Below are 25919 nucleotides of genomic sequence, written 5' to 3'. Positions count from 1 at the left end.
AGCATGGAGAAACAATAAAGGCAATATCGCTGGTAAATTAGTAACAGCAGAAAGAACTCTTCTTTCCTGCATTCTTTCTGATTACCAACACTTCAATCAAATCATATAATATACGTAACTCTACCTGTTGTGCACCCAAGGAAGTGTTAGCATGGAGAAACAATAAAGGCAATATCGCTGGTAAATTAGTAACAGCAGAAAGAACTCTTCTTTCCTGCATTCTTTCTAAATTATTTTACGATCTGCTTGCTGAATATTCAGCCCATAAACAGAGCAATCACCCTTTTGTTTGCAGTAAAAGGTTCCGAGATTACAGAAGAAGAAAAAACACATATGAAAGCCTTATACTCCCGTGACAGAGATTTACCTGTTACTACCCGAGTGACACAGATTTACATGTGAAATCAACAATTTTGATTCTCCAACGAAAACATCACACTGAACACGAAAGTAGATAAAGAATTAAATCCCATCATAAGCATCTGATCTGTAATAACCCAAAAAAACGGGAACACACTTTGTATGAAGAAATTTGCAAGGAGCAGTCTGATATTGGCTCCACCATCTCCAGGCGCAGGTCGAGAGCGTCTGGGCATCAGGGCCAAGCAGGCAGCGTTGAACTCGGGGGCGGCCGTGGGCAGGTCTTCGCGTCTGGGAGTCAAGGCGAAGCAGGCGGCCGCGGAGTTGGGTTCGGGGGCGAGTGCGGGCGGCGCCAGCGCGGGCATCCGTTTCCGCGGCGGCCTGGTCGGAGGACGACTGGAAGAGGCGCTGTAGTTTGCCTCACTTCTCTCTGTGCGGGACTGGGAGGAAGCGGAGGACTCAGGTCAATTGGCGTTGAATACCACCAGTAGCTGCATGCACGAATCGGGGCAAGGTAAAATACCTTGGCGCCAGGGGCCTGGTCTACGGATCGGAGGGGAGCGGAGCAGCGTCGGCCGCGCAAGGACAGCAGCGGCAACGACGGCCCGGTCCGGCGACGCCTGTGATACTCCGCGAGAAGCGGAGGATAGGGAACAGAGGCTGCCTCTTGGCACACCACCGGCCTCGCGTCTGCCTCTGGCGCCGCGATGTTGTGCGGGCTATTCCTGGCGGCGGAGGGATCTGCGCCTGGAGGGGAACGGGTAGCCTGGGGAAAGATGGGCAGTTCGCTTGGCTTTTTTTTTTTGTTACAAGCTAACCGAATCGTTATTTAACTCGGCGGTGGCAGACCATGTAATTTGGATGAAACTTAAGGGTAAATAAAAACGGACCAACAAGAAGCCTTATTTTCTTTATTATTAGGTATAGATATAGATAGGAAATTTGCCCGTGCGTTGCACCGGGAGAAAATAATATTCTATCGCATAGGAGAAGCGGAGAAAAAGTATTCTATCGCACAAGAGAAGCATGGCTCGGGGACACCCCCATCAAATCCATCTCCCCTATTTCAACACGATGATCTATCCGTGCAGCTCCTTCGCACCCTCGTCGACGGTGGTCGTAGTGTCCACTTGCTCACACGGAAGATATTGTTTTTGTTTGATCTACGTTTTATACTTAATTTTAGTTTTACTTTAATCTACTATTGATACTCCGTAGATGCTAATTAGGAAAATCCCTCACTGAAGTAAATAATCACAATGTCACCCCCGTTGAGCAAAAGGCATGCAAGATAAAATCATAGTAAATTTTTTTTGGAGTAATAGTCATTATATAAAATCACCAAACGCTGCTAGCCCTGTTTAGTTAAATGAAAAGATACTGAAGGCGCAAAGTTGGCGAAAACATTGAATTAATGACACTAATGGTACGTGTTGCAACCCTGTAACAGCAAGCATATGAAAGAAAAGTAAAAAATAAACAGAAAAGATCAGAACCTCTTAAATTGGGTGCTTCGCCTTGCTTCTGCTAATCTGCCTCATTCTCATGGTCCATCACCTCTTAAGTTTCCACTAAACCATGTTAATTTCAGCTTGGGAATTGCAAATTCAGCTGGAATTTGGCCAGTGCTCAACACTAAACTGTAGGAAGTGCCAGAGCTAAATGATACGGCGTGCATGTTCGAGCCTAGCGAAGTGTCTAAGATTTCGCAATAGCAGGAAACGCAGAACTTGTTACACCAAAATTCATATATAGCCAGATGTACCGACGGGCACTGTGACTCTGCGAGCATGCATGGCACTCGTGCGTGTAAAGGAGTTGCGAGTAGTTGCAAAGTTGGTCTCTGGGGATGAGCCACCCGTATGTGGTCTTCCGAAACTCAACGCGGGCGATGTTGATGACACTTGTCCTGGCTGACGCCTAGCGGCATGTCATCATCGTCTCGTCGCCATGCTAGATGTTGATCTTTGCCCCGAGCTCCTTTCCGTGGTTGATGATTTCCTACAAGTTCTGGCTGACGCCCAGGTGCATCTCACCCCACGACGTCCCCGGCAACACGCACCCTGCAGCCATCTGCCATCGAGGCCGACGCCGCCACCAAACACCTGGCCGCACTCTTCTCCTGGGGAGCCCCAGATGCCGCCGACATCTTCCTCTTTCCCTTTCCCTATCGCCGGCGGAGGACATCAACGGAGCGGAGTCTGATGGTGCTCGTCAGTCGTCCGTCACCACTTGTTGCCGGCCTGTAGCGACACTCCTAACTGTAGTACTGTACCCTCTTCTCCGAGGCACCTGAGAGAAGGAGAACGCCCTGCAAAATCACTTCCTTGATCGGCGGAGCCTTCTCTCGCGTCACCACTCACCCATGAGTTGATTTACTTCATTGCTTTGTCAGGTTGCAGCACAGCACCACCTATGTACGTACGCACGAATTTGCCATCAATCAGTACATCAGTTAACGTATATAGATCCATCAACCTTTCAGTGGAAGTCTACAGCGCACGTTTGCGCTTCTGTGCCTTCTACAGTACTCCTTGACGTTGACGACGGATTTGACGTAGACGGGCTTGAGAGACGGTCGCACACGAAGATGACGCGCAGACCGTCCGTGTATGTCTGGACGGCCAGGGCCTGCTCCGCCAGCACACGGATGAACCTGGCGAGGTCGTCATGCTAAGACACACTGGGTATGCCGAGCAGCTCCAAGATGGTGCGCTCGTGGGCGCCACAGCCGGGTAGACGGACACCGGCGAGAAGATGAGGCTGCGGTTGCTCCTGCCACCGTTCTGCGGGCGGACGCCGTATATGATATGTAAACAGAAGGACGGCGGTCATCTTCTACCCAGCGATTTGCAATGTTCCATCTTTTGCCCGCACGAGTTATCGCCGTGATCTGCGTTTCGCCGCTCCGGAGTAGTGTGTACTATCGACCGGCGCCGCCGTGCTAGGGTTAGCGGTGCGGAGCGTTTTGGTGACGGCTCCCGATCTGAGGGAGACCTGTCTGACAAGATCGGAGGTGACGGACGATGGCGGCCAGGCAAGAATCCAGAGAAGGCCGTGCCTCTGTGCGGCTTGACTTTGGGTGCGGTCGTGCGGTTTTTATTGGAGCCCAGGATAGATTTGGTGTTGGATTCGGTTTGTAATACAGTACTTTCCTTCCGGCCCAAGCGGACGTGGAGCGCACGTTGCAAGCTAGACGTGGGCGTTTAGGCTAGCTCTTTGTAGATTATCCAAGATAGACAGATGTGTATCTTAGACGGATTCTAGGAAACGGACGAAACAAAAATTGCATGGACGAACCAAGAAACGACGGACCAAAACGGACCAAACCGCGGAAACGCTTCTCCCTTTATTATTAGGTATATAGATAAGGCGGCGCAATCTTTTCTTGTGGCTCTTGAATAGTTCGGCCATCTTCTTCTTGCCAAACTCGCGGAGGGCCTGCTCCATCTTGGCCTTCTCAGCGTCACCCCCCTCTTCGGGTACTATGTTGAAATGTGACATGAGCTTGTTCATAATGCTGTTTTTGGCTACATCATCGATATAAAGACCTTGAGCTTCTTCCTCTGCAGACAGCACTAGTCCCTTCGGCTTGTGCCATTCTCGAACGGTGATCGGGACGTGGTCCCTAACAAGCACTCCGCATTGAGCTATAAATGACTTTGCACCTTTCTCTGGAGCAATCGGTTTACCATCCTTCTCGATGTGGGTGATGTCGTGCCTAACACCGTCATCCAACTTTTTGGCCGGGCCTCGCTTCCTCGACTTTACAGAAGAAGTGCTCGATCCGGAGGGCTAAAAAAGAAATAGTTCATAGTCAGTACAATTTCATTAGTTAATGCATCTAGTCGATCAACAGCGGCTTAATTAATTTATATACCTCGGTGATAACTACAGTTCGGGAGCCATTATGATGATCTTGTTCCTCACCGGCGCCACTAGGATCTTCTTCCTCAATATCCTCCGCTCCCTCACCGGAGTCATTCAAATAAGTTGCGGTGACATCGTCACCGCCATCATCTGGAATAACGTCGTCGTCGCGATCATCCAGAGTACCGTTTGCTATGAGTTCCTCCATGAAATTTTCTTGAATTTCATCTCTCTCCATGCTTTCTACAACGACCTGCAAGCTATACATAGGAACCATCATATGATCAAATTAAGGATAATGCAGAAAACTGAAAATGGAGTTACATATGTGTAGTTCTTAACTAAGGATCGATAATATAGTGCTGAAAGCAGATACTGCAGTTACATGCATACATAGATCGGGTTCATGTTTATTTAACCCTAATACATATCAATCACTACTACAACCACTCAACCGCGCAGACCGGGTCCTAGAGGGCGCCGACCGGGTCCTGAGCCGCGCTGGGTGTGCCCCCAAAGCCACGGAACAACAACGGGAGCATAGCTAACATGAGATCCCCGCATAACGCTCCATCCGGTCCTATACATGTTGTCTAACGCGTACATGTAACGGCGAACGTGCTGGTCCTCCGCTTCAATGCGCTGAGCTACCTCCTCCGGCGGGGCCGGCTCCCTCTGAAACGACCGTGGCCCATAAGACCTCCACCAAAGAATATCCGGGTCGACAACGGGACCCGGATTCCGCACCAAGGTGCGCGACCCGGAAGCTAAGACCTCCCAGTGCCACCCCGGCGGAGCCCAGTCCCGGACCTCCCCCATCTGCTCCATCTCCTCTAGAAGAGTCAGACCACGGCGCGGCGGCTGTCGCGGCATCGTAGCTACGAAAACAAATCATATATGTACTAATATAAATAAAAAACATGATATTGTGCTAAATAAAAAACTTCACTACTTTTGTACTAACGCCGCGTTCCACGACCCTGTTTTGGGGGCGTCGGCAGGGGCGCCGGCAGTGCGGCACCGCCACGGACTCGGCGCTCCTCCTCGCTCGCTCTTTCTCTAGTTCGCGACCCTAAGTCTATGTCGCGGCGGCACCGCTACGGACTCGGCACCGCCACGGTCTAAGTCGTCGGCGCGCGAGGCGCGCCGACACAAATGAATCTATTTTGTAACTTTTCTAACTTTTTTCTAACTAATTTTACTAACTTTTTTCTAACTAATTTTACTAACACTAACTAACTAATTTTCTAACTTTTCTCTAACTAATTTTACTAACACTAATTAATTTTACTAACACTAATTAATTTTACTAACACACTAATTTTCTAACTTTTCTCTAACTAATTTTACTAACACTAACTAACTAATTTTCTAACTTTTGTCTAACTAATTTTACTAACACTAACTAATTTTACTAACACACTAATTTTAACTAAATTTTCACTAAAACTAACTACACTATAATCTAACAAATGAAAAAAAAAAATCGCCGGAGGAGGCTTACCGGCGGAGGGAGAGGCGCGGTGGCGGCGGGGTCGGCGGCGGCGATAGCGGCGGACGGCGAGAGAGGCGGAGGCGGGCGCGGCGGAGGCGGGCGCGGCGGAGGCGGGCGCGGTGGCGGCGGACGGCGAGGAGTGGCGGCGGACGGCGATCGAGGAGTGGCGGAGGCGGCGGCCGACGTGCGCGCGCGGGGAGAGAGAGAGAGGAGGGCGGGGATGGTGCGGACGGCGCGCGTGGCGGCGGCGGCAATGGCGCACGGGAGGGCGGTGGCGATGGCGCGCGGCGGCGGCAGCGGCGATGGCGCGCGGAAGTTGGGCAGCCTGACGGCGTCCAATGCTTCGTCTCCGCGGGATTGATCTCCGCGGAGACGAAGTGTTGGCTTTTATACCCCCCCCCACCTTTGGACCCGGTGCGTGTTACAAACCGGGTCCAAAGGCCCCCCTTTGGACCCGGTTTGTAATACAAACCGGGACAAAAGGCCATTTTTGCTGCGTTTTTATGCGCGCAAAAAAGGCCTTTAGTCCCGGTTTGTAATACAAACCGGGTCCAAAGGCCACTTTTTTTAAAAAATTTCATTCCCGCCTTATTTCAAATGAAAAAAAGCCACCGCACTGCCACACGTGTCCACCGCCGCCACCGCCGTGTAGTGGCCACTGTCGCCACCGCCACCGCCTGGCCACCACCGTCACCGCCATGTACGGGCCACACGTGTCCCTTCCCCGTGCCACGTGTCGCCGCCGCTTCCACGTGCCTCGCCCCACCGCCACCGCCACACGTGTCCCTTCCCCGTGCCACGTGTCGCCGCCGCTTCCACGTGCCTCGCCCCGCCGTCACCGCCATGTACGGGCCACCGCCGTGTACTGCCCACCACCGCCACCGCCGTGTACTGGCCACCGTCGGCACCGCCACCGCCTGGCCACCACCGTCACCGCCATGTACTGGCCACCACCGCCGTGTACTGGCCACCGTCGGCACCGCCACCGCCTGGCCACCACCGTCACCGCCATGCACCGCCACCGCCTGCCCACCACCGCCACCGCCGTGTCACGGCCACCACCGACACCGCCACCGCCTGGCCACCACCGTCACCGCCATGTACGGGCCACCGCCGTGTACTGCCCACCACCGCCACCGCCGTGTACTGGCCACCTTCGGCACCGCCGTGTACTGCCCACCACCGCCACCGCCACCGCCTGGCCACCACCGTCACCGCCATGTACGGGCCACCGCCGTGTACTGCCCACCACCGCCACCGCCACACGTGTCCCTTCCCCGTGCCACGTGTCGCCGCCGCTTCCACGTGCCTCGCCCCGCCGCCACCGCCGTGCGACGTGTAGATCCCGCTTCCACGTGCCACGCCCGCCGCTTCCCGCGCCACCTGTCGCCGCCGCTTCCACGTGCCACGCCCCGCCGCTTCCCCGCGCCACCTGTCGCCAAACTTGCCGCGTCGCTGTGCTATAAAGCGCCGCGTGCGCGCGGAACCACACGTCGCCGTCGCCTCCGTTCATTCGTCGCCGGGATGCCGCCGCGCTGTCGCGGCTCGTCCGGTTTCCGTGGCGTCCGAGCGCGGCCGAACGGTAGGTTCTACGCCGAGATGCGTGCCGGTGGCTTCCGGCTCACCCTCGGGACGTACAACACCCCGGAGCTGGCGGCGCGCGCGCCACGACGCGGCCGCATGGCGATTTCGGCGGCCACGGTGCGACATGAACTTCCCGGACGTTGAATCGCTAGAGGAGGCGGAGTTCCTCGCGCCGACGCCGTGCCTCGTCGGCAGCCGAGGACCGTCGCCGCCACCGCCAGTGCAGCGCCGGATCGCAATCGCCGAGCACGACGAGGAGTTGATGCGCCAGTGGAGGGCGCAGTTCCCCAACGACGTCGACAACACCGCCGCGTTCTTCGCTGACCTCCGGGCACAACGCAGGTCCAACAGGCGCCATCGTCGGGCCGTCGCCGTGTTCGAGCTCGATAACCCGAATACAACTTGGGCCGACAACGACCCTCGGTGGGACGACATTTGGACCGAGACAACCTCCGACGATGAGTAGATCGACTAGACTAGTTGTTTATCTATTTTATTGTATTTTCAATAAAGTCGTTGTGGCAGACGCTGATGATGAGAAAAGTTTCCCGCCAGATTACATGTGGAATTAAAGTACAGAACTCAACTGAAAATTAATTAAGATACATGGCCAGATAGTACTCGTGCCTAGCCCTATAGTACTCGTGCCTAGCTCAACTGAAAATTAATTAAGATACATGGCCAGATTCGACTGTTCGAGTCATTCAGTCATACTCGTGCTGGCCCTATAGTACTCGCCTATGTAGTAGTCTTAGTCGCCGTCATCATCGTCGCTGGCATCGGGGTCGCGGTAGTCAAACCTCGGCGGGAGAGCACGCGTGGGCTAGGACTGAGGGTAGCGCAGGCGGGGGCCACGGTGGGCCATGACGCCCTGGAGAGTTCGGTCGCGCCACCACAGCCGACGGCCGGCCTCGTTGAAGTTCGAAGGAGGCGGGCCGCCGTCCTCGTGCCTGGCGAGCGCCCTCTCACGCCGATTGATGAAGAAGCTCTCCCAAGTCGGGCTGTAGTCGGGATGCCACTGGGGATTCCTCCGCTGCTCTGGCGTGAGCTCGAAGTAGTAGTGGTTCGTGATGGCCATCTCGCACGCCACACCTAGAGGGACAGGAGGGACCGGTACCCCTCCGACGCTCAGCAACCAGCCGGTAGGGACGCGGTAGCCCGGCGGGCAGGGGTAGTTCGACGCGCAAAGCGCCTCCGCCTCCCGGAGGGTTAGAGATACGATGGAAGCCATGTGACCTGGTGATGAGGTTTGCAGATATGAGTCTAGATGTGATATGTAAATGGAGGCCAAGCCAACATATATATAGTGAAAAAATGGCGGGAGGACGGAGGCGGGAAGCAGTGGAAAGCGCGGGAAGAAAAATAGGCGGGAACGCGGTGGCGCCAAAAACAGCCGGTGGGAGCAGGACGTGTCGGTACCCTTTAGGCCCGGCTGGTGGGTACAACCGGGACTAAAGATCCGTTTTTGTGGCATCTAACAAAACTGTCGGTGGGATAAGGACGTGTGGGTAACCTTTAGTCCCGGCTGGTGGGTACAACCGGGACTAAAGATGTCGGCAGGATAAGAACGCATGGGTGGACGCACTGCTCGATGAGATAAAGCATGTAGCGCACGACGCCCTGTCGAAGGAACAAGACAAAGTAGAAGAGGTGCCGTGCCTATAAAAGGAGCATCGATACGCCTTGCCAAGCCCCTGAACGACTACATCTCATCTAACAGTGTTGGGGAAAGGGTTGGGAAATCTCCCGTGGCGCATCTCCACTTTTAATATCTTACATACAGTTACATGATTACACAAAAATAAATGGGAAATTGATTGCCATGTTGAGATACTCATTTGTGCCATGAACATTCTTCAATTAACTTGATGATGGAGCATCTTCATCATTTAATTAATCTTCTTCGGCCGTAACCATGGAGCATCTTCATCATTTAACTTGATGCTTGGATCAATGTTCACTACAAGGGTGGAATTTCATCAAACCTGATTATAATCTTCGACATGTCTGTCTTGTCCTCCACTCCCACGATGTTTCTTTTTCCGTAAAGAACTATGTGGCGCTTTGGCTCATCGTTTGATGTATTTGTTTCCTTATGTTTCCTTTTTCTTGGTTTGGTAGACATATCCTTCACATAGAAAACCTGGGCCACATCCTTGGCTAGGACGAATGGTTCGTCTCTATACACAAGATTGTTGAGATCCACCGTTGTCATTCCATACAACTTGTCTACACGAACCCCGCCTCTGTTTTGTTGACCCATTTGCACCTAAACAAAGGGACCTTAAAAGAAGGTCCATACTCAAGTTCCCATATATCCTCTATGTAACCATAATATGTGTCATTTGGGCCTTCATTCATTATTGCATCAAAGCGGACACCACTGTTTTGGTTGGTGCTCTTTTTATCTTGGGCGATCGTGTAAAATGTATTCCCATTTATCTCGTACCCTTGGAAAGTCACTACAGTCGAAGATGGTGTCTGGGCCAGCAAGTACAACTGATCTTCAATATGTTCCTTATTCAGGAGATGTTTTTGCAACCAACCGCCGAAAGTCGACATGTGTTCACGTCTAATCCAATCGTTCGATCGCCCGGGTTACGGGAGCGTAGAAAGTTCTTGTGGTCACCGATATACGGAGCCACCAAGGTGGAACTTTGTAGGACTGTGTAGTGTGCTTGAGTCAAAGAAATCCCGTCCCTACATATCATTGATTTCCTTCCTAGCGTGCCTTTTCCACTTAGTCTCCCTTCATGCCGCGATTCGGGAACACCAATCGGCTTAAGGTCGGGAATAAAGTCAACACGAGAATTCAATGACCTCCTCTGTTCCATAGCCCTTGGAGATGCTTCCTTCTGGCCTAGCACGGTTATGAACATATTTCTTCAAGACTCCCATGAACCTCTCGAAGGGGAACATATTGTGTAGAAACACAGGACCGAGAATGGAAATCTCATCGACCAGGTGAACGAGGAGATGTGTCATAATATTGAAGAAGGATGGTGGGAACACCAGCTCAAAACTAACGAGACATTGGACCACATCATTCTGCAACCTCGGTAGAATTTCTGGATTTATTACCTTCTCGAGAAATTGCATTGAGGAATGCACATAGCTTCACAATGGGCAATCGAACATTTTCCGGTAGAAGCCCCCTCAATGCAATCGGAAGCAAGCGTGTCATTATCACGTGATGGTCATGAGACTTCAAGTTACGGAATGTTTTCTTCTCCATATTTATTATTCCCTTTATATTGGAGGAGAAGCCAGACGGGACCTTGATACTGCTAAGACATTCAAAAAATATTTCCTTCTCTGCTTTTGTAAGAGCGTAGCTGGATAAATGACGTCCTTTAACTCTCTCATGCAGCTTTTGGGGTCTTTCCAACGTTGCTTTGGTCCTCCCGTGCTTCGGTGTATCTTTTGTCTTCCCGTACACACCGTAAAGCCTAGCAGGTTCACGCAAAGATTCTTCGTCACGTGCATCACATCGATTGAAGAGCGGACCTCTAAGACTTCCCAATAGGGTAGATCCCAAAATATAGATTTCTTCTTCCACATGGGCGCGTGTCCGGCATCGTCATTCGGAACAGACCGTCCGCCAGGACCCTTTCCAAATATTACATCTAGATCCTTGACCATACCAAATATATCAACACCATCACGATGGGGAGGCTTCCTCCGGTGATCAGCCTCACCGTTGTAATGCTTGCCTTTCTTTCTTACGGGATGGGTAAGCCTAAGAAATCGACGATGCCCCAGGTACACGACCTTCTGACATTTTTCCAAATAATCACCTTCGAGCTCATGTAAACAGTGTGTGCATGCATTGTATCCCTTGTTTGACTGTCCTGAAATGTTACCAAGAGCAGGCCAGTCATTGATGGTTACGAAAAGCATCGCTCTTAGGTCAAATTCCTCCTGCTTGTGCTCGTCCCACACACGTACACCTGCTAGGGACCACAGCTGTAGAAGTTCTTCGACTAATGGCTTCAGGTACACATCAATGTCGTTCCCGGGTTGCTTCGGGCCTTGTATGAGCACTGGCATCATAATGAACTTCCGCTTCATGCACAACCAAGGAGGAAGGTTATATATACAAAGAGTCACAGGCCAGGTGCTATGGCTGCAGCTCTGCTCTCCAAAAGGATTCATGCCATCTGTACTGAGACCAAACCGTAAGTTCCTTGCATCCTGTGCAAAGTTTGGGAACTCTCTATCGATTTTTCTCCATTGGGAGCCATCAGCAGGGTGCCTCAACATCACGTCTTTCTTACGGTCTTCTTTGTGCCATCGCAACAACCTAGCGTGCTCTTTATTTCTGAACAAGCGTTTCAGCCGTGGTATTATAGGAGCATACCACATAACCTTGGCAGGAACCCTCTTCCTGGGGCGCTCGCCCACAACATCACCAGGGTCATCTCGTCTGATCTTATACCGCAATGCAGTGCACACCGGACATGCATCCAAATTCTCGTACTCATCGCGGTAGAGGATGCAGTCATTAATGCATGCATGTATCTTTTGCACATCTAATCCTAGAGGGCAGACAATCTTCTTCGCTTCGTACGTACTGGCGGGCAATTCGTTACCCCTTGGAAGCTTCCTCTTAATTATTGTCAGCAACTTTCCAAATCCTGAGTCAGTGACACCGTTCTCTGCCTTCCATTGCAACAATTCCAGTGTGCTGCCTAGCTTTTTATGGCCATCTTCGCAAGTTGGGTATAACAATTTGTTGTGATCTTCTATCATCTTGTCGAAGGCCAACCTTTCCTTTTCAGTTTCACATTCTCTCCTTGCATCAGCAATGGCCCGGCCAAGATCATCAGCAAGCTCATCTGGTGCCTCTTGATCTTCTACTTCATTGTCTTCATTGCCTTCTGCAGTATCATCGTATTCAGGGAAATTGGGATAACCGTCATCATCCTCTTCCTCTTCGTCATTGTCTTCCATCATAACCCCTCTTTCTCCGTGCTTGGTCCAACAATAGTAACTGGGCATGAAACCGGATCGCAGAAGGTGGCTGTGAATGAGACTCGAGCGAGCGTAATTTACGGTATTCTTGCAGTCCACACATGGACAATACATGAAGCCACCATGTTTGTTTGCCTCCGCCACGGCCATAAAATTATCCAGGCCCGCAGTGAACTCGTCAAACCGTCGGTCAATGTACATCCATTGCCGATTCATCTGCATGATATAATTAAGCTGATCAAAATCATTACAGAACATCACGATGTATATATACACATGCATTTTATCAATTGCAGATGAAAAGGATAAAGTTGTTAACCTCGATGAAGAAGAAAAAAACAAGTTAAGTGTGGCTTGATTTGTGTAAACTCAAGTGGCAAATCCTCTTAAGCATTTCATCAAACACCTCTTGTGCATGTGAAGAAGAGAGGAGAGCAATACACCCTCTTGTGAAGATAGTGAAAAAATGGCTAAGTGTGGCTCACACTTGGGCAGGGGCAAGGTTATATAGCCAGAGGGGGGCCTTTGGACCCGGTTTGTCATACAAACCGGGACTAAAGGGTTCCCTAGGCTGACACGGCCTGGCGCGCCCTGCGGGTGGACCCTTTGGACCCGGTTTGTATGACAAACCGGGTCCAAAGGCCTTCTGAGACAGGCGCCAGTGGGTGGGGTCGTCCTGGGCAGAAACGAACCGGGTCCAATGGGGGCATTGGACCCGGTTTGGTTCAGCAGTGGGTCATTTGCTTGGGACCAAAGGCCTCTTCTCCACTAGTGGTGGTTACCTTGAAAGGGCGTACAAATGAAAATTTGGTGACGACCACTTGACAACCAAGGGGTCACATGAACGATAGAATCAACAGCGGCATGTTATGCGGACAAGTCACGGACTCATTAGTGTTGCCTCCCTCGTCTTGTTTATTCTGGTCATATGTTTTTCCACTTGTCTCATGTCATGGCGCTTTAGGCTATTGTGACAAAACCAACAATGATCTATTGTTGTTCCATAACCGATGAAAAGAAAGTAATGTGGGATAAGCTAGTGAGGTAATCATTTGGTCAATTATTAGTTCAAAAATCCGAAACAATTGCAGCTATTTGTAAATTTCTCTGAAAACCTCCTTTTCGAGCTAGCTCCTTGAGGTCACTACAATTCTAATTGAAGTTGAAAATTCCAACAAAGATAAAAAATTCCTTTCGTACATAACCGAGATTCCTAATAACAAAATAAAATCAAATAAGTTAAGTGCAATGAGAAAGGATATCAATGTTTTAGTTTTTGAACTTTGATGAGACCATCAAGCATATATTCAATGAATTCATTTTCCACTAAATACTTGGTATCCAGTTACATATGCAATAATATCGTGGAAGCACTTATATGATCTTGGCCAGACTAGTATTTCCAACACAATCGACACCTACATTAATGGGATCGATGAGGCCTTGAGACCATCTTTTCATGTACATTGATGTGCTTTGTTGGACCATTTTTTTACATCACAATGATATGATTTTGTACAAAAATTGCTACACCATGCCATTATCACTACAATTGGCATGTTGTAGTCCTTGTCCACAGTCTAGTAGGCATAATGCTATTTTTATTAATGGATTATGGTGTATGAAGTCTACTACTATAGAGGTTTTACCGAACTTTAGGAATCGATCCTTCTGATGGTTAGATTTTTATTTTGTTACATGTATCCATCTCTAGGGACTTTTATTTACCTTAATTGGTGTTAACCCACATATAGTAATGAACTATAGAGTTATGTGTGTGTTTTGTACAAAAGATAGGAGCAATATTTATCCAATAAAACCTGAGCACAAAGAGCCAATCATGGAAAAGAGACTTGCAAAAATCTAATCTTCCATTGCACTTATTTTGTGCATTAGTGTCCAGAACTACACATAAATGCAATCAGAAGCAATTTCTTAGAAAACTTGAGGAAATATCATATTACATACTATATATCCATAGGCTGGAGCAACTTTACTCACTTGGGTACTCAATGATATGATTCAATCAAAGACAAGCACTTTAATAACCAAATCAAAGATAACATCACTGTCTACATAAGCATTAGCATACAAGTAATGCCGGATCATCGTTCCACATATGGTAGCCATACTTTCATGACACCAGTTTATCGCTACTAATGAGAAAACATCAATTGTTAGCCAGTATATTCTATTAAAATTTAAATGCATGGCTAGTATGAGAGTCTAAGTGATGATATACCGCATCCTTGAGGCAACCAACAAGAATACATACTAGCCACCTACACACATTGGTCAAAAGGCTAATTACATAAGTTTGTACATGCAATCTTCATTGTTGATGCGCATGTGCATCACCTCGTTTGAATTAGAGGGACACCAATAGTTACTCTAGTGCCCTGCTAACTAATTATCTGCTGAAATATATAAAGTATATCTAAGGTATGTACACAAGTAAGTACAAGAAGTAATGAATCCTGAATGATAATTAATGTGATGAACACATTTTAATATTTAACCAAGTTCTGATCTCGGTCCTTGTCCGCATACATCCAAGTAAGTACAAGAAATCAGCTAATCCGTACAATTAACTAGATATGATGTAGACACCACATGAAGTTTATATATTGACTCGACAACAAATATTATGATTGAATAAAAAAATGAATAATCCACAGCCAAATTTGACAAGCAAACCACACAATAACACCATGTTGATAAATCAATCTACCAGATCCTTATGATTGACTAGATTATTTCACATCATTTTGGCACATGCACTGCCACTAGCATAGATAATAACTATATATCATTTATATACAATATGATACCTCCAGCCAATGGGATGGAAAATTAAGGGAGGTAAGGATGCATATACCGCATCAAGTAGAAGACTTCAAATTTGGCAAGCCTTGCGGAAAAAATTAGAATAATGTTCGTGAGTAATTATATTTCATCAGTTTGAGTGCGTTCAAACTTACCTTGCATGTGTCTTGAGAGAAATTGCATGTATGGACTATGTGCATATCGTGCATACTTTTAGGTGCACAAATATCGAGTACATCAAGCATTCATCAAAATATCACCTGCTCTATTATATCAATATCCATGGTTTATGTGGTTAAATTGATGTAATATGTATTAACTTTCAGAATTGATTTTCATAAGTTAAAATAATGGCGGTACTCTTGCTAATAACATAGGACTAGAAAACCAATAGTGATAGGATAAATTTGTTAGGGTAAGTTTCTAGTTACTACAAATATTTAAACGGGACATCCGAATAATCCGAATGACATATTATCTCTTTAAATCTTAGTGTTTAAATTAGGATTGCATGTTTATATTAATTTGCATGATGTGGATTGATATGGGGCACATATGGAATTACATTTATAAAGAGCTAATATTAGTTCTCAGTACATCGCTTCAAATCAAATTTATATTGTTGAGCAATATGTAGATGAATATTCTTAGCGGTCTCTTCATATATACTAAATTGTATTGTAATTTTGTGTTGAATATAATACTCCCTCATTATGAGTTTAAAAGGCGAGATGGAGACCCCATTTGGAAAATAAATTCACCCCCCCCCCCCCACCAATCTGCACTTTCGTTGTGGTCCAATCATGATGTTGTAGCCTGCAAAGAATAGTTCTAGCTAGTCCTTCCATACTTGGTATGCATTAATGTCATGTGGGTTACTATCTTACACTAATCTCATGCATGCAAGGAATACTAATGACTACACTGCAAAAAGAGGGAAACCCTGCTCAGTTAGAAACAAAAAATAACCATCCAACCTAATAATCTTAGAAAACCTAAAAATAGCCCCTAGCCATGTAAATCATGCAAGGAGTACTAAGTCAAACATGAAATATGTCCGAGATTACTCATTAGATCCTAATAAATAACCTTCACATCTTTCAAGAAGGTCCTTCAGAATTAGCCTTCCTTCCTCAGGTGTGACACATCTTTGTAGTACTCCCGAAATACTTCTTTTGTATAGCTCTCCTTTGACCACAATAAAGGCTTTAGAACGTCTAATAACTCACCTTGCTTCAACTGGATCGTCGGGTAATTCCTATCTCGTGATATATGCTATGTACGCCTGCATCCACGGAATCTGTATCATCATTATTACCTTAGGTTCATCCTCTCCTCTCGATGGTACTTCTTTAGCCCCCGAGGATTTCTCCTCCTTTTCCTTCTTCTGCTGTTTCTTCGCCTTGGTTGATCTTTCAGCTATCTCTTCCCAGAACACTCCAGGTGGTATTGCGAGACATTGTGACCCAATGTTTGCAAGAACATCGGCTTCATCATTGCTTAGCCTGCTGATGTGATTTACCTCGCATCCGTCAAACAGCTTCTCGAGCTCGTTATACACTTCTTTGTATGCTATCATACTATCATTGACTACGTCACATTGATTCATGACTTGCTGAGCCACCAATTGTCAGTCGCCGAAGATTTTTAATCGAGTTGCGCCACAAGCCTTCGCCATCTTCATCCCGTGTATAAGAGCTTTGTATTCTGCCTCATTGTTAGACACGTTTGGAAACGTCATCCGTAAGACATACTTCAATTTGTCGCCTTGAGGTGATATTAGTATCACGCCTGCTCCAGCTCCCTCTAATCTCTTGGACCCGTCGAAGTTCATAGTCCAGGTTCTCGATAAATCCGGAGGTCCCGTATTTTGTAGCTCCATCCACTCTGCGATGAAGTCTGGTAAGATCTGTGACTTTATTGCTTTTCTTTTTTCGTATGTGATGTCCTGAGGGGAAAGCTCTATCCCCCAAAGGGAGACACGACCCGTAGCCTCTGGATTGTTTAATATATTGGATAAAGGCGCCTCATTGACCACTATTATCGGAGGTGCCGAAAAATAGTGCCGCAGTTTTCTTGCGGTTGTAAACACTCCATATGCTGCGGATACCGCTGTTTCGAGGGTGATAAAACTTCACTAATGAAATATACTGGCATCTGCACTCCATGGAGTTTTCCTTCTTCCTCTCTTTCGACTATGAGTGTTGTGCTAACCACCTGAGGCGTGGCTGCGATGTATAGCAAGAGAGCTTCCTTCTCCTTAGGCGCCACCAAGATTGGTGGTGTCGAGATTGTGCGCTTGAGATTCTCGAAAGCTCTGTCTGCCTCTTCGTTCCATTGAAACTTCTATCCTTGCTTGATCAAAGCGTAGAACGGCAACGCCTTTTCTCCTAATCTGGCGACAAATCTACTCAAAGCTGCGACTCGCCCAGTCAGCTGTTGTATTTCTTTCAACTTTGTTGGCTTCCTCATTGTTACGATAGCTTGAATTTTCTCTGGATTAGCTTCGATTCCTCTTGCTGAAACTAGGAACCCGAGAAGTTCTCCTGCAGGAATGCCAAAGGAGCACTTTGTCGGGTTTAGCTTGAGGCGGAATTTGTCAAGGTTGTCGAAAGTTTCCTTTAAATTCTCGATCAATGTTGACCCCTTCTTTGTTGTTATGACGACATCGTCAATGTACACTTGTACGTTTTTTCCAATATGTGTTGCAAGACACTTCTGCATCATCCGCTGATATGTTGCTCCCGCGTTTTTCAGACCAAAAGGCATTGTTCTGTAGCAGAACACGCCATAAGGTGTTATAAACGCTGTTTTGACCTCGTCATCTTCTTTTAGTCTGATCTGGTTATAACCAGAATATGCATCCAGGAAGGAAAGACGTTCACATCCTGCCGTGGAGTCGATAATTTGATCGATCCTTGGGAGGGGAAAGTGATCTTTTGGACAGTGTTATTGAGACACGTGAAGTCGAAACACATGCGAAGGACTTTCGTGTTTTTCTTCGGGACCAGCACTGGGTTAGCTACCCACGTGGCCTCTGTATGTAACTCTTTGATAAAACCAGCTTCTCTGAGTCGATCAATCTCTGATAGCATGGCTTTGCGGTTTGGTTCTGAAAAACGCCGCAAAGGTTGTTTAATTGGTCTCGCTATTGGATCCAACTTTAGGTGGTGCTCGGCAAGTCCCCTGGGTACTCCTGGCATGTCAGCTGGATACCATGCGAAGATTTTCCAGTGCTCACGAAGGAACTCGACGAGCGCGCTTCCCTATGCAAGGTCCATGTTTATTGCAATGGACGTCGTTTTCTTGGGATCTGTCGGGTGAATCTGTACTTCCTTAGAATCCTTGGTAGTGCTAAAGGTTGGCTCCCTGAGTGGCCTTCCTACATCTGGCAACACATCATAGTCAGTTGTTAGGCTTGACGCCATATATTCCGCTTGCATCCCGAATGTTTCTGACAATCGATGAAAGTCCTTGTCACATTTATCAGCTAACGCGAAACTGCCTTTGACTGTAATCGGTCCCTTTGGTCCAGGTAGCCTCCACAACAAGTATGTGTAGTGCAGTACTGATACGCGTACAGCACGCGTCCGTTGGGAACCCCAAGAGGAAGGTATGATGCGTACAGCGGCAAGTTTTCCCTCGGTAAGAAACTAAGGTTTATCGAACCAGTAGGAGCCAAGAAGCACGTTGAAGGTTGATGGCGGCGGAGTGTAGTGCGGCGCAACACCAGGGATTTCGGCGCCAACGTGGAACCTGCACAACACAACCAAATTACTTTGCCCCAACGTGACCGTGAGGTTGTCAATCTCACCGGCTTGCTATAACAAAGGATTAGATGTATAGTGTGGATGATGATATTTGCAGAAAACAGTAGAACGAGTATTGCAGTTGATTGTATTCGATGTAAAGAATGGACCGGGGTCCATAGTTCACTAGAGGTGTCTCTCCCATAAGATAAATAGCATGTTGGGTGAACAAATTACAGTTGGGCAATTGACAAATAAAGAGGGCATGACCATGCACATACATGTTATGATGAGCAGTGTGAGATTTAATTGGGCATTACGACAAAGTACATAGACCGCTATCCAGCATGCATCTATGCCTAAAAAGTCCACCTTCAGGTTATCATCCGAACCCCCTCCAGTATTAAGTTGCAAACAACAGACAATTGCATTAAGTATGGTGCGTAATGTAATCAACAAATATATCCTTAGACATAGCATTGATGTTTTATCCCTAGTGGCAACAGCACATCCACAACCTTAGAGGTTGCTGTCACTTCCCCAGATTTAATGGAGGCATGAACCCACTATCGAGCATAAATACTCCCTCTTGGAGTTACAAGCAAAAACTTGGCCAGAGCCTCTACTAGCAACGGAGAGCATGCAAGATCATAAACAACACATAGATGATAGATTGATAATCAACATAACATAGCATTCATTATTCATCGGATCCCAACAAACGCAACATGTAGCATTACAGATAGATGATCTTGATCATGTTAGGCAGCTCACAAGATCCAACAATGATAGCACAATTAGGAGAAGACGACCATCTAGCTACTGCTATGGACCCATAGTCCAGGGGTGAACTACTCACACATCACTCCAGAGGCGACCATGGCGGTGAAGAGTCCTCCGGGAAATGATTCCCCTCTCCGGCAGGGTGCCGGAGGCGATCTCCTGAATCTCCCGAGATAGGATTGGCGGCGGCGTCTCTGGAAGGTTTTCCGTATCGTGGCTCTCGGTACTGGAGTTATTATCGACGAAGGCTTAAGTAGGCGGAAGGGTAGGTCAGGGGCGCCACGAGGAGCCCACACAGTAGGCCGGCGCGGCCAGGGCATGGGCCGCGCCGCCCTAGCGTGTGGCCGCCTCGTCGCCCCACTTCGTTTCCTCTCCGGACTTCTGGAAGCTTCGTGGAAAAATAAGATCCTGGGCGTTGATTTCATCCAATTCCGAGAATATTTCCTTACTAGGATTTCTGAAACCAAAAACAGCAGAAAACAGCAACTGGCTCTTCGGCATCTCGTTAATAGGTTAGTGCCGGAAAATGCATAAATATGACATAAAGTATGTATAAAACATGTGGGTATCATCATAAAAGTAGCATGGAACATAAGAAATTATCGATACGTCGGAGACGTATCAGCATCCCCAAGCTTAGTTCTGCTCGTCCCGAGCAGGTAAAACGATAACAAAGATAATTTCTGGAGTGACATGCCATCATAACCTTGATCATACTATTTGTAAACATATGTAATGAATGCAGCGATCAAAACAATGTATATGACATGAGTAAACAAGTGAATCATAAAGCAAAGACTTTTCATGAATAGCACTTCAAGACAAGCATCAATAAGTCTTGCATAAGTGTTAACTCATAAAGCAATAAATCAAAGTAAAGGTATTGAAGCAACGCAAAGGAAGATTAAGTTTCAGCGGTTGCTTTCAACTTATAACATGTATATCTCATGGATAATTGTCAACATAGAGTAATATAATAAGTGCAATATGCAAGTATGTAGGAATCAATGCACAGTTCACACAAGTGTTTGCTTCTTGAGGTGGAGAGAAATAGGTGAACTGACTCAACATAAAAGTAAAAAAGAATGGTCCTTCAAAAAGGAAAGCATCGATTGCTATATTTGTGCTAGAGCTTTTATTTTGAAAACATGAAACAATTTTGTCAACGGTAGTAATAAAGCATATGTATCATGTAAATTATATCTTACAAGTTGCAAGCCTCATGCATAGTATACTAATAGTGCCCGCACCTTGTCCTAATTAGCTTGGACTACCGGATCATCGCAATACACATGTTTTAACCAAGTGTCACAATGGGGTACCTCCATGCCGCCTGTACAAAGGTCTAAGGAGAAAGCTCGCATTTTGGATTTCTCGCTTTTGATTATTCTCAACTTAGACATCCATACCGGGACAACATGGACAACAGATAATGGACTCCTCTTTAATGCATAAGCATGTGGCAACAATTATTATTCTCATATGAGATTGAGGATATATGTCCAAAACTGAAACTTCCACCATGAATCATGGCTTTAGTTAGCGGCCCAATGTTCTTCTCTAACAATATGCATGCTTAACCATAAGGTGGTAGATCTCTCTTACTTCAGACAAGACGGACATGCATAGCAACTCACATGATATTCAACAAAGAATAGTTGATGGCGTCCCCAGTGAACATGGTTATCGCACAACAAGCAACTTAATAAGAGATAAAGTGCATAAGTACATATTCAATACCACAATAGTTTTTAAGCTATTTGTCCCATGAGCTATATATTGTAAAGGTGGAGAATGGAAATTTAAAGGTAGCACTCAAGCAATTTACTTTGGAATGGCGGAGAAATACCATGTAGTAGGTAGGTATGGTGGACACAAATGGCATAGTGGTTGGCTCAAGGATTTTGGATGCATGAGAAGTATTCCCTCTCGATACAAGGTTTAGGCTAGCAAGGTTATTTGAAACAAACACAAGGATGAACGGTGCAGCAAAACTCACATAAAAGACATATTGTAAACATTATAAGAATCTACACCGTCTTCCTTGTTGTTCAAAACCCAATACTAGATATTATCTAGACTTTAGAGAGACCAAATATGCAAACCAAATTTTAGCATGCTCTATGTATTTCTTCATTAATGGGTGCAAAGCATATGATGCAAGAGCTTAAACATGAGCACAACAATTGCCAAGTATCACATTATCCAAGACATTTTAGAATTACTACATGTAGCATTTTCCAATTCCAACCATATAACAATTTAACGAAGAAGAAACTTCGCCATGAATACTATGAGTAAAGCCTAAGGACATACTTGTCCATATGCTACAGCGGAGCGTGTCTCTCTCCCACAAAGTGAATGCTAGGATCCATTTTATTCAAACAAAACAAAAACAAAAATAAACCGACGCTCCAAGAAAAGCACATAAGATGTGATGGAATAAAAATATAGTTTTAGGGGAGGAACCTGATAATGTTGTCGATGAAGAAGGGGATGCCTTGGGCATCCCCAAGCTTAGACGCTTGAGTCTTCTTAGAATATGCAGGGGTGAACCACCGGGGCATCCCCAAGCTTAGAGCTTTCACTCTCCTTGATCATATTGCATCATACTCCTCTCTTGATCCTTGAAAACTTCCTCCACACCAAACTCGAAACAATTCATTAGAGGGTTAGTGGACAATAAAAATTAACATGTTCAGATGTGACACAATCATTCTTAACACTTCTGTACATTAATGGATCAAAGAAATTCATCCAACATAGCAAAAGAGGCAATGCGAAATAAAAGGCAGAATCTGTCAAAAACAGAACAGTTCGTATTGACGAATTTTATCGAGGCACCAGACTTGCTCAAATGAAAATGCTAAAATTGAATGAAAGTTGCGTACATATCTGAGGATCACTCATGTAAATTGGCATAATTTTCTGAGTTACCTACAGAGAAAACAGCCCAGATTCGTGACAGCAAAGAAATCTGTTTCTGCGCAGTAATGCAAATCTAGTATGAACTTTACTATCAACGACTTTACTTGGCACAACAAAACACTAAACTAAGATAAGGAGAGGTTGCTACAGTAGTAAACAACTTCCAAGACACAAAATAAAAACAAAGTACTGTAGTAAAAACACATGGGTTGTCTCCCATAAGCGCTTTTCTTTAACGCCTTTCAGCTAGGCGCAGAAAGTGTATATCAAGTATTATCGAGAGACGAAGTGTCAACATCATAATTTGTTCTAATAATAGAATCAAAAGGTAACTTCACTCTCTTTCTAGGGAAGTGTTCCATACCTTTCTTGAGAGGAAATTGATATTTTATATTACCTTCCTTCATATCAATGATAGCACCAACAGTTCGAAGAAAAGGTCTTCCCAATATAATGGGACAAGATGCATTGCATTCAATATCCAAGACAACAAAATCAACGGGGACAAGGTTATTGTTAACGGTAATGCGAACATTATCAACTTTCCCCAAAGGTTTCTTTGTAGAATGATCAGCAAGATTAACATCCAAATAACAATTTTTCAGCGGTGGCAAGTCAAGCATATTATAAATTTTCTTAGGCATAACGGAAATACTTGCACCAAGATCACATAAGGCATTACAATCAAAATCTTTAACCTTCATCTTAATGACGGGCTCCCAACAATCCTCTAGCTTTCTAGGAATAGAAGTTTCAAGTTTTAGTTTCTCTTCTCTAGCTTTTATGAGAGCATTTGTAATATGTTTCGTGAAAGCCAAGTTTACAGCGCTAGCATTGGGACTCTTAGCAAGTTTTTGTAAGAACTTTATAACTTCAGAGATGTGGCAATCATCAAAATCTAAATCATTATGAGCTACAGCAATGGGATCATCATCCCCAAGGTTGGAAAAAATTTCAGCAGTTTTATCACAAGCAATTTCAGCAGTTTTAGCAATTTCAGGCAGTTTTGTACGCTTTGCACTAGGAGTAGAAACATTGCCAACACCAATTATTTTACCATTAATAGTAGGAGGTGCAGCAACATGTGAAGAATCAACATTACTTGTGGTGGTAATAGTCCAAACTTTAGCTACATTATTCTTTTTAGCTAGTTTTTCATTTTCTTCTCTATCCCACCTAGCACGCAATTCGGCCATCAATCTTATATTCTCATTAATTCTAACTTGGATGGCATTTGCTGTAGTAGTAATTTTATTATCTATATCCTCAGGTTTAGCAGCCATTTTATTAATTAAAGAAGATTGTGACGCAGACATATATGAGATTCGGTTTTCAGCATTCGCAAGTTTAGTTTGCAACCCAGAGATTTCCATATTCAGATTTTCAAGTTGATTTCCTATATTCTTCAACAAGGTAGATTGCTCATTCATAGTTTTAGTAAACAATTTATTTTGCTCATATTGTGATTGCATAAAGTTCTTGGGGGATCTTTCAATTTCTAACATCTTTTCCTCATTAGGTGAAGCGTATCTGCCATAAGAATTACCATTAGCAGGATATGGCATAGAGTTATTGTAATTGTTATTCTTAATGAAATTCACATCAACATAATCTTTTTGAGCAGCCAACGAAGCTAACGGAACATTATTAGGATCAACATTAGTCCTACCATTCACAAGCATAGACATAATAGCATCAATCTTATCACTCAAGGAAGAGGTTTCTTCGACAGAATTTACCTTCTTACCTTGTGGAGCTCTTTCCGTGTGCCATTCAGAGTAATTAATCATCATATCATCAAGAACCTTTGTAGCCGCCCCCAAAGTGATGGACATAAAGGTACCTCCAGCAGCTGAATCCAATAAATTCCGCGAAGAAAAATTTAGTCCTGCATAGAAGGTTTGGATGATCATCCAAGTAGTCAGTCCATGTGTTGGGCAATTTTTAACCAGAGATTTCATTCTTTCCCATGCTTGTGCAACATGTTCAGTATCTAATTGTTTAAAATTCATTATGCTACTTCTCAAAGATATAATTTTAGCAGGGGGGTAATATCTACCAATAAAAGCATCCTTGCATTTAGTCCAGGAATCAATACTATTCTTAGGCAGAGATAGCAACCAATCTTTAGCTCTTCCTCTTAATGAGAAAGGGAACAATTTTAATTTTATAATGTCACCATCTACATCTTTATATTTTTGCATTTCACATAGTTCAACAAAATTATTAAGATGGGCAGCAGCATCATCAGAACTAACACCAGAAAATTGCTCTCGCATAACAAGATTCAGTAAAGCAGGTTTAATTTCAAAGAATTCTGCTGTAGTAGCAGGTGGAGCAATAGGTGTGCATAAGAAATCATTATTATTTGTGGTTGTGAAGTCACACAACTTAGTATTTTCAGGGGTGGCCATTTTAGCAGTAGTAAATAAAGCAAACTAGATAAAGTAAATGCGAGTAACTAATTTTTTTGTGTTTTTGATATAGTAAACAAGATAGCAAATAAAGTAAAACTAGCAACTAATTTTTTTGTGTTTTGATATAATGCAGCAAACAAAGTAGTAAATAAAACAAAGCAAGACAAAAACAAAGTAAAGAGATTGGGAAGTGGAGACTCCCCTTGCAGCGTGTCTTGATCTCCCCGGCAACGGCGCCAGAAATTTGCTTGATGCGTGTAGTTGACACGTCCGTTGGGAACCCCAAGAGGAAGGTGTGATGCGCACAGCGGCAAGTTTCCCTCAGTAAGAAACCAAGGTTTAATCGAACCAGTAGGAGTCAAGAAGCACGTTGAAGGTTGATGGCGGCGGGATGTAGTGCGGCGCAACACCAGAGATTCCGGCGCCAACGTGGAACCTGCACAACACAACCAAAGTACTTTGCCCCAACGAAACAGTGAGGTTGTCAATCTCACCGGCTTGCTGTAACAAAGGATTAACCGTATTGTGTGGAAGATGATTGTTTGCAGAAAACAGTAAAACAAGTATTGCAGTAGATTGTATGCGATGTAAAGAATAGGACCGGGGTCCACAGTTCACTAGAGGTGTCTCTCCCATAAGATAAATAGCATGTTGGGTGAACAAATTACAGTTGGGCAATTGACAAATAAAGAGGGCATGACCATGCACATACATATTATGATGAGTATAGTGAGATTTAATTGGGCATTACGACAAAGTACATAGACCGCTATCCAGCATGCATCTATGCCTAAAAAGTCCACCTTCTGGTTATCATCCGAACCCCCTCCAGTATTAAGTTGAAAACAACAGACAATTGCATTAAGTATTGCGCGTAATGTAATCACTAACTACATCCTCAAACATAGCACCAATGTTTTATCCCTAGTGGCA

At 45.5% G+C, this 25919-nt stretch overlaps 1 long non-coding RNA gene across 1 annotated transcript; it reads right to left on the bottom strand.

Annotated features, from left to right (window-relative positions):
• Positions 1–207: 207 nt before the first annotated feature.
• Positions 208–1143, bottom strand: LOC127338613 (uncharacterized). The gene is made up of 2 exons (XR_011750889.1): positions 884–1143; positions 208–800 (listed from the first exon to the last, which is right to left on the bottom strand). It is a non-coding gene; the product is annotated as an uncharacterized lncRNA (long non-coding RNA).
• Positions 1144–25919: the final 24776 nt, after the last annotated feature.

Source organism: Lolium perenne, chromosome 1 (assembly GCF_019359855.2).
Source record: "Lolium perenne isolate Kyuss_39 chromosome 1, Kyuss_2.0, whole genome shotgun sequence".
NCBI classification, from domain to species: Eukaryota; Viridiplantae; Streptophyta; class Magnoliopsida; order Poales; family Poaceae; genus Lolium; species Lolium perenne.
The sequence above is the reverse complement of the archived record's forward strand: the minus strand, read 5'-3'. Positions and strand labels throughout refer to the sequence as shown.